Source organism: Oryctolagus cuniculus, chromosome 2, assembly GCF_051225735.1.
Source record: "Oryctolagus cuniculus isolate XC-2025 breed Fujian yellow rabbit chromosome 2, ASM5122573v1, whole genome shotgun sequence".
NCBI classification, from domain to species: Eukaryota; Metazoa; Chordata; class Mammalia; order Lagomorpha; family Leporidae; genus Oryctolagus; species Oryctolagus cuniculus.
In genome coordinates, this window is record NC_142868.1 from 72,679,859 (window position 1) to 72,694,003 (window position 14,145).

The 14,145-nt window shown below is 38.0% G+C and overlaps 1 pseudogene; it reads right to left on the reverse strand.

Moving 5' to 3' along the window:
• Window positions 1-312: 312 nt before the first annotated feature.
• Window positions 313-14,145, reverse strand: part of LOC100337955 (mitochondrial import inner membrane translocase subunit TIM14 pseudogene) — an 86,851-nt pseudogene continuing 73,018 nt past the window's right edge.

Here is a 14,145-nt window from a genome sequence, read left to right on the forward strand (position 1 = left end):
GTTGAATTTTCATTTCAAAAGAGAAATAAGGCATATGTGAATCCTTTTGAACTATCTCACAACTCAATTCCTTATATTTGTTCCATAACATTGATGATGTTCCTTTCTACAATTGATCTTTAATATGCCTTGTTATTAAAAGGAAGATCAAATCTCCTGCTACATTATTTAGGACATTCAGTATGTTTTTTCAAATACTTGGACAAAATTAAACATGGCCATACAAAGTAGGCAGTTAGCTAGTGACAGTAAACTACTGAAAAGAAAGGGAACTTTTACCCAGGAGAAGAGGTCTTCTTTTTCTTAATAGCTTTATCGTGAAACTGAATTGGGGCCACCACCTTTCTTCTGTTGAGCAGGAATGTGTTTTTTGTTTTTGTAAGCAGTAGCGCTTTCATAGTTGTTATCTGATCCTTGAACTGAGCAAAAGTCTCTGAGACAGAATCCTTTAGCCTACAAAAAATCAGTAATGTATAGGCCCCAAAAAGTGAATAGGGACTTCTCATTCGTATGAACGATGGAGCAAATAAATCAGATAAGGGAAGTTGGATCATAATCTTGAAAGGGAACAAGGTAAAAATTGGGGAAAATGGATGTAATTTATATCTAGTTCCGTTAATACCTTATATTAGATATACAGGTTGAGCACACATTTGCTGAATCTATGATTGCAGTCAACCTAGCGCTCTGTTAATCTGATTATATATATATTTACACACACAAACTGCTACATGGTAGAATAAATCAGCTTGAAAGGTACTGAGGTTCACATAGACACTATCATCCAACATCCAAAGCGTAGTTTTCAGTTTTGTCCTCTTACCTTGCTACAGTGACTGAACTTTAAAAATGCAAATCTGCTGCCTCCGTCATTGCCTGCTAAGCACTCTCTACTGGCCTCCCAGGTCTCTGAGGATACAGATCAAATCCTTTCTAAACAGCTCCCAAGCTCTGATCCTACTAACTGCGTTGGCCTTGTCACTCTTCCTTATTTTCTGTTGCAGCTGTAATGAAATTCTACTGGATGACCAAACTGACTTGCGCAGAGATTTCCCACACGGTAACTCTCTCCTTTAATCTTCCCTTTATGGAACTTACAGCCACTTAGCTCTCAAGTTGTATCTTAATCATCACTTTTTGTCAGAGGCTTCCTCTCACAGAGCATGCTCTCAAAGTAGGTTTTTTTTTTTTTTTTTTCCTGTAACATGAATTGTATTTATAGGAGCTGGTGCTGTGGCACAGTGGGTTAACACCCTGGCCTGAAGCGCCGGTATCCCACATGGGCACTGGTTCGAGACCCGGCTGCTCCCTTCTGATCCAGCTCTCTGCTGTGGCCTGGAAAAGCAGTGGAAAATGCCCAAGTCCTTGGGCCCCTACACCTGCGTGGGAGACCCAAAGGAGGCTCCTGGCTCCTGGTTTCGGATCAGCACAGTTCTGGCCGTTGCGGCCAAGTGAGGAGTGGACCATTGGATGGAAGACCTCTCTGTCTCTACCTCTCTCTCTCTCTCTGCCTCTCCTCTCTCTGTGTAACTCTGACTTGCAAATAAATAAGTAAATCTTAAAAAAATTTATTTAATGCATGGGACTTCTACCTTTTAGCCTCTTAAGGTGAATGAAGACAGATATTCAATAAATGTTTGCTGGATAAGTGGATGCATGGTACGGAATTTCTGTACCATTTATAATCATTGATCTAATTGCAGTCTTGGAATCAGCTGGAGATTCTTACACAATTGAGTTTCTTTTTCTATTCCTTGCATTTCAAATAAATAGATGCACACAAATAAACAAAACATGCACACACACAGATCTTGCTTGCTATTTTCCAGAAATAAAATTCCAAATCTGCAGGTCCCTCATCTCCTCTCTTGTCCCATGTTCTCCATTTGACCTTGTGATCTCATTTATCCTCACTTCAGAGCACCTGGGGGGATTTCCAAGCCGCACACAGAGGAGCTCCCAGCTCCCTCCCTAATGCCAAAGGATCAGGCGTCACTGTATTAAGTAGGTTGCTTACTCCTGCATGAAGGAGAGCAGACAACAAGCTCATCAGGATTCAGGAAGGGGAAGCACCCAGACACTGAGATGCAGGAGTGTTCATGAAAAGTTACACCTTTCCAGGTGTCGGTCCCGGAGCCTGCTCCGCACCCTCGGTTAGTAATCAGTGGAGAAAGGAAGGAGACTGTTGCTGTGAACACTCAAACAGCAAAATCAGGACCTGAGCTTCCTCTGTGCCCTTTTCGGGCCCCCACTCAGGCACAAGTGGATACAAAAGAAGAGGAAATAATGGAAGCCCCATGGCATTGGTGCCTATCACTGCCTATCTTCAATACATGAAAAACACAGTGAAGATTCTTGAGAGCAAGACTTAAAGCCTTAGTATGTCCAGCAGGGGTCTTAGCTGGGCATACCACACCAATGTTTGTCCTGCTACTTTGCAGAAGGCACTAGGATAGTCATTTGTGCAAATAAAGAGAAACACAGATATGAAAATCTCTGCCTGCATTGTCCAATTAAGTGATACAGAGACCAACATAAGGCAGTGAGTACAAGAAAAAAAAAAACACCCAATAAGGTACAGGAGGAGCATCACGCCATGGAAAATTAAAGGAAGGATGTTAATTGTGACAAAGGGGAATGGAAGAAACCTCAGTGAGAATGTGCTATCCGAGGTAGCAAAGTGATGGGGAACAAAAGGTAAGGAGAAAGCAAGGGAAAGCATGAGCATGTGAAAATATCTTCACTGTTCAAGGAAATACGTTCAGGGCATAAAAGTATCCCCTTGTGGCTGGTCTACAGACTGTTTGGAGAAAAGGATTGGGCAAAAAACTTAAAATGGTAAATTTAGGATGTCATATAAGGTCACAAGACCTTGAAAATAAGGCCAGAACTTTTACTGTTACACTATAGGCCATATGAAGATATCATGCCCTTGTTTTTCTTATGAATAAAAGGCATTCATTTCTTTTCTTCAGATTATACAGTTCATCCACTCCAAAACCACTTTGGGGCCAGGCATTTTTCTTTTCTTTTCTTTTCTTTTCTTTTCTTTTCTTTTCTTTTCTTTTCTTTTCTTTTCTTTCTTTTCTTTTCTTTTTTTCTTTTCACAGGCAGAGTTAGATAGTGACAGAGAGAGACAGAGAAAAAGGTCTTCCTTTTTTGTTGGTTCAACCCTCAAATGGCTGCCACGGCCCGTGCACTGTGGCCAGTGTGCTGTGGCCCACGTGCTACACCGATCCGAAGCCAGGAGCCAGGTGCTTCTTCCCAGTCTCCCATGCAGGTGCAGGGCCCAAGCACTTGGGCCATCCTCCACTGCCCTCCCAGGCCACAGCAGAGAGCTGGACTGGAAGAGGAGTAACCATGACAGAATCTGGCGCCCCAACCAGGACTAGAACCCAGGGTGCCAGCGCCGCAGGCGAAGGATTAGCCAAGTGAGCTGCGGTGCTGGCCAAAAGGCCAGGTGTTTTTCTATGAATGACGGATATGGTCTCTTCTCCCAAGGAGCTTACATTGTATGGGAGGAGAAAAATGCTAATTTTTAAAAATAAGCACAAAAATATTAGTGATTACAGGAGAAGGATGGGGCAAGTTCATAGAAAAATTTAGTTATAGTTGTTAAAGAAGGCTCTGGAGAAAGGTGATTATTAATGATTGTTTTCCTAACTAAAGGTATCCATAAGGAGATGTCCACAAAAGTAAATTCTTCCAGCTATTATTATCTTCTTTTCTTCTTTCTCTGCCCCATGGAGTAAGAAGGACATAAATTATTTAGAAAACAGGGAAAATAGGATCTTATTTTAATAATTTTCTGTTTTAATTCTTTGTCCCAGCCTTTCTAACGCCCAGACAACTTTTTCTCTTCTGTTTCCTCCATGCAATAAGCTACTCAGGCATTCTTTGCTCTTCAGAGTTTGTATCTGAGAATGAGGTAAGGTCTTAAATGTGGGTGAATTTAATTTGGGCTAAAAAAGGTTGGATGCCTAATTTTCATTCTAAGATAAGCTGACTTTAAAAAAAACCTAGAATGCAGAAACTTTTATTGCTATGTCTTCGATTTCCAATCTAGGAAGTTCTGTTTACTATAAACACCCAGAACTTTCATATTTTGAGAAGCTAAAAATCTACAGTTCTATGCAAAAGTCTTAATGTTAAACTTCTGGTGATTACTTTTAAAATGCAAATATGTTATTCTTTTGAAAAGAACAACAAGACAAACAAATTAATACAACCACATAATTTATAGCAAGGAAAAGCCCACATTAAGGAGTGTGAAGAGTTGCTCACAGAGATGAACCGAAGAATGGAGCTCTATTAAGCCATTACTTCAAAAGGCCAAGCAGAGGCTGGTGAGGACAATGCCAATATGAATACCGAGGAAGAAGTCAGTATGACATAAGCCAGAGCCAATGAAGGGGAGTCCAAGGGTGAAGTGGTGAAGCTGACCTTGAGTTTGATGACTGAGAGAATGGTAGCAACATGAATTGCACATTGTATCCAAGGAAAGAACAGAATCAAAAGGGAAGATGATCACTGAACAGATGATCATTTGTTCCAGCAGTATGTTTAATCCCAGGCTCTGGGATTGATTGAGAGCCCTAGATCTTGGGTACTGTTGCTCACTTTAGGCACAAAGGAGCACGGTGGCATTGGACCTGTTAACAGTGATACATTTATTGCATATCCCAAAGAACTAGTCATGAATTATTAGTAACTCAGGAATTTGAAGTCTCTCTGCCTGATAAGCAAGATATAAAACTGATTTTAGAGTGACTTAACACTGTTTTACAAAAATAAGACTAAAAAAAAATTTTTTTGACAGGCAGAGTGGACAGTGAGGGAGAGAGACAGAGAGAAAGGTCATCCTTTTTCCGTTGGTTCACCCTCTAATGGCCGCTGCGGCCAGTGCACCACGCTGATCCGAAGCCAGGAGCCAGGTACTTCTCCTGGTCTCCCAAGTGGGTGCAGGGCCCAAGCACTTGGGCCATCCTCCACTGCCTTCCCAGGCCACAGCAGAGAGCTGGACTAGAAGAGGAGCAACCAGGACAGAATCCGGTGCTCCGACCGGGACTAGAACCCGGGGTGCCAGCACCGCAGGCGGAGGATTAGCCTAGTGAGCCACGGTGCTGGCCCAAGATTTTTTTTTTTTTATTGAAGAACATTTTAAATGAGGTTTTATATTAAAGTGATAGGAATATAGAAGAAAAAATACAGAAGGAGAAAGCTGCTAATCCTTCTCCTAATGAAATGATTATTTGATTTTATTAGAGAAGATTAAGTTTTGCTTTTATATATAATTGCTGGGTAATATGATCATGAATCAAATATGGTGGGCTTGAAATAAAAAATGATCAATATTCCCAATGCTATAAAATATGTGTCAAATGATTAGAGATAATGAAATATTTTATGTAGTTTTTAAAAAGAAGATAATTAATATAGACATAACTACTGTCAAATTAGCCAAATTTGCAGTCTTGGTTTCCAATTTTCAGTTCTTTCCAGAAAGTGCAATTATTCTTAGCAGTGAGTAACATACGTCTCACAGGATACAGGCAAGTCTTCACTTCAGTTTACAAGCTTCAGTGTTAATTAAATTAATGCCAACCATGCTAATGTAAGTGACAGGTCTGGCACATACACATATAGATGGAAGCTTGCCTGATTTTTTAAAAATGTATTTTAGAGATTTGTCCAAATGATACATAATCCATAACTACCTATTCTATCCTAGAAAATGCTATCTATTAAATACTGCAAACAAATTTGCTTATATAACAAATTGCCTTCACACAGGAGTAAGTCAATTATTGCTGAGAAAATTGCACTAGAGATGGAGCCCAACATACAGAGGCTTGCTTAGTCCCATTAGTTTTTCTCACCTTCCATGTACAAAATTATGGAGATTTCAAGGGTTCTTTTGAAGTGCATTCCTCTGAACTCATTTCTAATCTGTGGCTCCCTCTTCTCTTGGATATTCACATCAGGATAATTTGACAATTCTCTTTCATTTCAGTTATCTTTGAAGGTAACCAGCCTTGATTTTATTTTTTAAACAATTGCATACCTTATTATGCTGTTATGTTAAATATGACATTAAAAGTTCCAAAAGTAGATTTGGAAATGTATACATCACATATTTTATTAACACAGAATAGGATTTAAGCAAAGATAACTTGTATTTGTTTCTAGGTATGCCATTTACTACACATATGATTAATTATATTAATGTACCTTTTTAAGATTTTTTTTTAGTATTTATTTGAGAGGCAGAGTTGTAGACAGTGAGAGGGAGAGACAGAGAGAAAGGTCTTCCATTCACTGGTTCATTCCCCAAATGGTCACAACAGCTGGAGTTGGGCCGATATGAAGCCTGGAGCCAGGTGCTTCTTCCAGGTGTCCCACATGAGTGCAGAGGCCCAGTACTTGGGCCATCCTCTACTCCTTTCCCAGGCTAAACCAGAGAGTTGGATCAGAAGAGGAGCAGCCAGGACTAGATCCAGTGCTCATATGGGATGCTGGCACAATTTTGGACATACAAAACAGCTGTGCCAGCTCGGGGCTGCACTCGGCAATCAACCAAGCAGAAAAACCTGACTCTGGTGGGGAGTAATAACAGGAGAGTAAGACCTAGTGAATGTGTGGAGCTTATGAACTGGGACTGTAGAAAAAAAAAACTAAGGGTGTGTGGGAGATCACACGGTGTGCCTGAGATGTAAGTAGTCTTGGTGGGAGACACCACAAGCTCAGCAGCCCTGGCTACCTGGTGAGAGACATTGCAGGGGAATCTGAGCTTACAATGAGGACTGCACAGATCCTCTGCGTGGTCCTTGGGACAGAGCAGATGAATATTATACCCACAGGAGCTAGCACTCAGGCACTGAACCCGATCAAGGAGAAGAGTTCAGCTGAGCAGAATTACTTCCCTTCTGATTTAAAAGAGAGAGAGAGAGAGAGAGAGAGAGAGAGAGATTGATTCACCACGCCAAACCTGGGTGTGTCACCTTAGGCACACCCTTGACCCTGAAGAACTGAACAGAGCTCTCTGGCCACACCCACCACAAGCCTCTAGAGATTCACTGAAAGCAGACAGTCCACTTATCTAGAGCCATAGTATAACAAGAAAAGCTGCCACAGTGAAAAAAAAGAGAAGAAACCAAAGAATATCTCCACAGTGCTGAACAACAAATGCAAAAACTGAGGAAACAAGAACAAGAAAGACAACACGATGCTCCCAAAAGGACATGACACTTCAATATAAGATTATGAAGATGATGAGAAAGAAGAAATGCAAGAAATGGAACTCAATTTATGATAAGAATATTTAGAAGTAATCAAAAACAAATGCATGGACTACTGAAATCCATGCAGGACATGAAAGAAAATCTCTCTTGTGAAAATGAAAGCTTACGGAAGAATCAAAATGAAATCAAGAATTTAATAGAACATGAAATTGAGATATTGAAATCAAAATGAAATGAAGAATTCAATAGAACAAATAAAAAATGCAGTTAAGAGCCTTAAAAAAAAGAATCAGTGATGCAGAAGAGAGAATAAAAAAAGCATTTGAGGGCATTAAAAACAGAATCAGTGAGGCAGAAGAGAGAATATCAGACTTAGAAGACAGAGCACAGGAAAGTATACAGTCAAACCAAAGAAAAGAAGAGGAAATTAGAAATCTAAAAAATATTGTAGAGAATCTAAAGGATACTATTAAAATTCCAATATTCCGGTTCAGGGAGTTCCTGAAGGCATGGAGAGAGAGAAAGGATTGGAAGGCCTTTTTAGTGAGATACTAGCAGAAAATTTCCCCGGGTTTGGAGAAGGGCAGAGACATTCAATTACAGGAAGAGAACCATGACCAGAAGAGATTCTCACCATGACACATTGTAATCAAACTCACCACAGTTAAACATAAAGAAAAGAGTCTAAAATGTGCAAGAGAGAAGCGCAAGATTATTTTCAGAGGATCTCCAATTAGGCTCACAACAGACTTCTCATCAGAAACCCTACAGGCTAGGAGGGAATGGCGAGATACAGCCCAAGTACTAAGAGAAAAAACTGCCAGCCCAGAATATTGTATCCTGCAAAGCTCTCATTTGCGAATGAAGGTGAAATAAAGACCTTTCATAGCAATCAGAAATTGAAAGAATTTGTCGCCACTCGTCCAGCCCTGCAAAAGATGCTTAAAGATGTGTTACACACAGAAGCACAGAAACACAGCTATCAAAACGAAAGAAGGTAAAGTAAAAAAATCTCTCAGTAAAAGATCACGGGAAGTTCAAAGCATATATTAGAAAATATCTTTGGGGCATGGAAAGCCAAGACACTCTGGCAAACAAACAAACAAACAAACAAAAAACAAAAAAAACCCACAAACCTAAATGAAAGATCTCTGTGAGTGAGATCCCAGTGGAAAGAACAGGTCTTCAAAGAAGGAGATACCTTTCTCTGAAGGGAGGAGAGAACCTCCACTTTGACTATGACCTTGTCTAAACAAGATAAGAGTCGGAGAACTCAAGGGGCTTCCATAGCCTTGGAAACTCATGACTGGTGCATAGAGAGATTACTGATGCCATAAATAGGAGTGTCAATTTGTAAAGTCAACAACAGGAGTCACTGTGCACTTACTCCTCACGTAGGATCTCTGTCCTTAATGTGCTGTACATTGAGGCTTAATGCTATAATGAGTATTCAAACAGTATATTTCACTTTGTGTTTCTATGGGGGTGCAAACTGTTGAAATCTTTACTTAATGTATACTAAACTGATCTTCTGTTAAAAAAAAAGAAGAAATTAGCAATTCCCAACTTGACTCTCGCTGGGATTAAACATGACAATAGGTCTGATCTGATTTCATCATCATTTAAAAAATCATCTATTATTTTTCACTTTATGTTTCTGTGTGGGAGCAAACTGTTGAAATCTTTACTTAATGTATGCTAAACTGATCTTCTGTATATAAAGAGAATTGAAAATGAATCCTCATGTGAATGGAAGGGGAGAGGGAATGGGAAAGGGGAGGGTTGTGGGTGGGAGGGACGTTATGGGGGGGAAGCCATTTAATCCATAAGCCGCACTGTGGAAATTTATATTCATTAAATAAAAGTTAAAAAAAAAAAGAATCAAAAAAGGAGAGAATAGTCCAACATGGGAAGTGAGATACACAGCAGACCCATAGAATGGCAAATGTCCTAACAGCACTCTGGCCTCAGAATCAGCCTTTAAAGCATGCGGATCCGGCTGAAATGCCCATGAGAGTATTTCAGGCATGGAAAGCCAAGACACTCTGGGGGAAAAAAAAACCTAAATGAAAGATCTCCACGAGTGAGATCCCAGTGGAAAGAATGGGTCATCAAAGAAGGAGGTACCTTTCTCTGAAGGGAGGAGAGAACTTCCACTTTGACCATGGCCTTGTCTAAAAATTATCAGAGTCAGTGAACTCAGGGGGCTTCCATAGCCTTGGCAGCTCATGACAAGAGACTAGGGTAATTACTGATGCCATAAACAAGAGTGTCAATTTGTTAAGTCAACAACAGGAGTCACTGTGCACTTACTCCTCATGTAGGATCTTTGTCCTTAGTGTGCTGTACATTGAGATTTAATGCTATAACTAGTACTCAAACAGTATTTTTCACTTTATGTTTCTGTGTGGGAGCAAACTGTTGAAATCTTTACTTAATGTATGCTAAACTGATCTTCTGTACATAAAGAGAATCGAAAATGAATCTTGATATGAATGGAAGGGGAGAGGGAGTGGATAAGGGGAGGGTTGCAGGTGGGAGGGACATTATGGGGGGGAAGCCATTGTAATCAATATTCTGTACTTTGGAAATTTATATTCATTAAATAAAAGTTAAAAAAATAAGAAAAAAAAAGAAAATATCTTTGGAAAAATGACAGGGCAAAGTCACTGCATATCAATAGTCACATTGAATGTAAATGGCCTCAACTCTCCAGTTAAAAGACACAGACTGGCTGAATGGATTAAGGAACATAACCCATCTATTTGCTGCTTACAAGAAACACATCTTTCCAACAAAGATGCATACAGACTGAAAGTGAAAGGTTGCGAATAGATATTCCATGCCAACAGAAATCAAAAAGGGCTGGTGTAGCCATCTTAATATCAAACAAAATAAATTTTAACAGAAAAACTTTTAAGAGAAACAAGGAGGGGCACAATATAATGATTAAGGGATCAATTCAACAGGAAGATAGAACTATTATACACCTTTATGCACCTAATTACAGGGCACCGGGATATTTAAAAGATATGTTAAGGAACTTAATGAGAAAAATAAACTCCAATACAATAGTATTGGGGGACCTAAGTATTCCACTTTCAGCAATGGACAGATCAACCAGACAGAAGATCAACAAGGAAACAACATATTTAATTGACACTATAGACCAATGGATCTAACAGATATCTACAAAACTTTACATCCTACACTTGCAGAATACACATTCTTCTCTGCAGTACATGGAACTTTCTCTAGGATTGACCACATACTAGGCCATAAAGCAATTCTCAGCAAATTTAAAAGAATTGAAATCATACCATGCATCTTCTCAGATCACAATGGAAAGAAGCTGGAAATTAGGAACTCAGGAATCCCCAGAGAGTATGCAAACATATGGAGACTGAACAACATGCTCCTGAATGAACACTGGGTCATAGAAGAAATCAAAAGAGAAATCAAAAAATTTCTGGAAGCAAATGAAGATAACAACACAACATATCAAAACCTGTGGGATACGGCAAAAGCAGTGTCAAGAGGAAAGTTTATAGCAATAGGTGCCTACATCAAGAAATTGGAAAGGCACCAAATAGATGAGCTTTCAATGCATCTTAAGGATCTAGAGAAACTAGGGCAAACCAGACCCAAAACTAGTAGCGGAAGAGAAATAATTAAAATTAGAGAAGAAATCAACAGAATTACATCCAAAAAAATTACAAAAGATCAGCCAAATGAAGAGCTGGTTTTTTGAAAAAATAAATACAATACAACACCATCAAAGTATTAGAGAACACTGGGGAAACCCTGCAAGATATTGGCACAGGCAAAGGTTCTTGGAAAGTACCCAAGAGGCACAGGCAATCAAAACCAAAATTAACAATTAGGATTACATCAAATTGAGAAGTTTCTGTACTGCAAAAGAAACAGTGAGGAGAGTGAAAAGACAACCGACAGAATGGGAAAAAATATTTGCAAACTATGCAACAGACAAAGGGTTAATAACCAGAATCTACAAAGAGATCAAGAAACTCCACAACAACAAAACAAACAACCTACTTAAGAAATAGGCCAAGGACCTCAACAGGCATTTTTGAAAAGAGGAAATCCAAACGGCCAACAGACAGAAGAAAAAAATGTTCAGGATCACTAGCCATCAGGGAAATGCAATGAGATTCAACATACTTACATTATAATAGCATTCAACAAATTAGGAAAGTAAGAAAATGTCAACATAATAAAGGCCACGTATGAGAAGGCCTCACCTCAATGGTGTGACTCAGTGATGAAAGACTAAGCTTTCTGCCTGAGGTCACAAGGAGCAAGATAAAAATGCCCCGTTTCACTTGTCAGTTCTAATACTGGAAGTTCAATCAGAGCAATTAGGTAAGAAAAAAGAAATTGAAAATAAAAAAATTATCTTTATGCACAAATCAAATGACCTCATATCAGAAACTAAATATGTTAAACTCTAAATATTTCTTCAAAATATCTGTCAGACCTAATAAATGAATTCAGTAAAATTGAAGGATACAAAGTCAATGTGCAAAAATCAATTGCTTTTCTATATGTTAACAATGAATAATCCAAAGAGATATTAAGAAAACAGTTCAATTTATAATAAAAACAAAGGAAAATACTGAAAAATAAACTGAATGAAGGAAACAAATGACTTGTATACTAAGAACTCAAAAAATAAATTGAGGAGTTTAAACCAATTACTAATTAATTTTGATGAACTGCAAATTTTGTTTTGAGTATTATCTTTTTAAAGAGAGACCTAAATTTGAGAGATGTATTGTGATTGTTAAAGATGAATTTACAACATAAAATTCATACAACTTTTTAAGTGTGTTCTAACCATTTGATGAATACTCATAAAGCATATCTTGACTTTCAGTATTTTAAGTGATATTTGGTGATTTCAAATGAGGACACCCAGATAAAGGAATCCCTATTGCATGAAAATTTACAAATTCAAGATGAAATGGAGTGTGCTAAATTACAATAATTAGATAGTTGCTGAAATACCCAGTAGTCAGGGAGGCAGCTGAGGGGAAGAAGAGCTGAAATTTCTGCACTAAAGTTGTATATAGCAAAGTATGAATAGAAAAGAAAGCTAAATATGCAGTTCCTTGAGTTTTAAACAGAAAAAATATATTCACAATGTATTTTGAAAGCAAAGAAACCCATTTGATAAAAGTATGTTGCATTTATCTGGGAAAGAACTAAAGTTAAATGATATTTTCATATCCAGATTTCTCTAGAGTCAAGAGACATCTCAACTAATAAAATCAGTTATGATAAAAAGCAGGCCAAGGGACCACTGAGAAATTATAATCAAAAATTGATTAAAAGGGCAGGGCTCATTTGACAGTCACTTCAAAGACTGAATATTTTCTCTAATGATATTTCAGTCAGGAATAAGAACAGATATGGAAATCATGTTGGTCACATATATTTAGCTCAATTGGCCATATTCTATATGCATCAAGGAATTTATTCATACAAAGAAACTTTACACTTCGTTCAAGAGAAAGTATTAACACTTACTTTATTAAAAGAGACTATGATATTTAGTTCTTTTTTCATATTCAAGAAGATTATGAGTTAATAGAGATGAACCTGTTAAAAAATACCAATAATACAAGGTATAATACAGTATGTTCTCTAACAACAACAAAACAGTTCATAGCACATGTGAATATTTCCCCCAAACATGATCTACCTGTCTTGAATCATGTAAACCATTTATAAAATTACAAATAGCTTATTTAATGCATGCCAACCATTATCAAAACTTTCTCTTTGATAATAAAATTTGGGTGTTCATATTAGAGTATACATGCACACACAAACACACACATATATCAGAATTTTCCTATCAACTTGCTTGTTTGGAAAGGTGGTCTGTGAAACTGAAAAGGAAAAAGGCATCTCATAGACATCATTATGAAAAATTCTTGGTTAATGAAGATTTGGAGAACATTCAGCCCAACTACTGCTGGAGCTGCAGTTGACCAATGAGACAGAGACTATTGTTATTTCCATGTCAGATGGCTTGCTTCTCTCTCTGGTGAGAACCATTACCCTCTCTGAACTACTAGTAAAAACCACTTGGAAAATATTTTTAACTTTATAGGTAAATATGGTAGAGGAGAGCCAGATTGCATTGAGATGAAGTCAAACTTTTTAATGGCTTATTTATTTATTTACTTCTCTTAAATTTTATTTTTAATTAATTTTTAACAGATTCAATACAGTTTGTAGATACAGTTCTAAGAACATAATTATATTCCCTTCATCCATTCCGTCCCCCCCCCCCCCTTTCTTTCCTTCTTTTTCTTTCTTTCAAGACATAGTGTGCTGGCCTGCGGCACAATGAACTGGGTTTTCCTGAAACAGAGAGTGGGAATGCAGGGACAAGGACACAAAGAATGGAGCCAAGACAAGTCCTGATAAAGGCTCGTTTATTGAATAAATCCAGTAGTATTTAAACATGACCAGTTGTTTACAAGAAGGAGCACAAAAGATTTACATATCAAAAAGGCTCTTAAGGTTACAAAAGTTCCCAATAAGGTTCTTAATTATTGATTACAAGGGTACAATAAAACACTTAGGTGATAAATGCAGGTTACAGGTGTGACTGATTATCTGTATCATCTCTTGTGAAAGGTTTAGGTTCTTCCTGCCTCTTCCCGGAATCTCCCTAGCCCAATTGTCTGTGCCCGGGAAGTCTCCATTCAACATAGTATTTAATTCTGATACCTGGAAATAGACAAGTCTTTGAAATAATAGATTCACTTTTTTTACTCAGATATCTACTTCTAAGAAAAATTACATTTACTATACCTTTTACTCTTGCTTGTATTTTGCATAATGCTGTCAATAGTTGTGGTACAGAGAA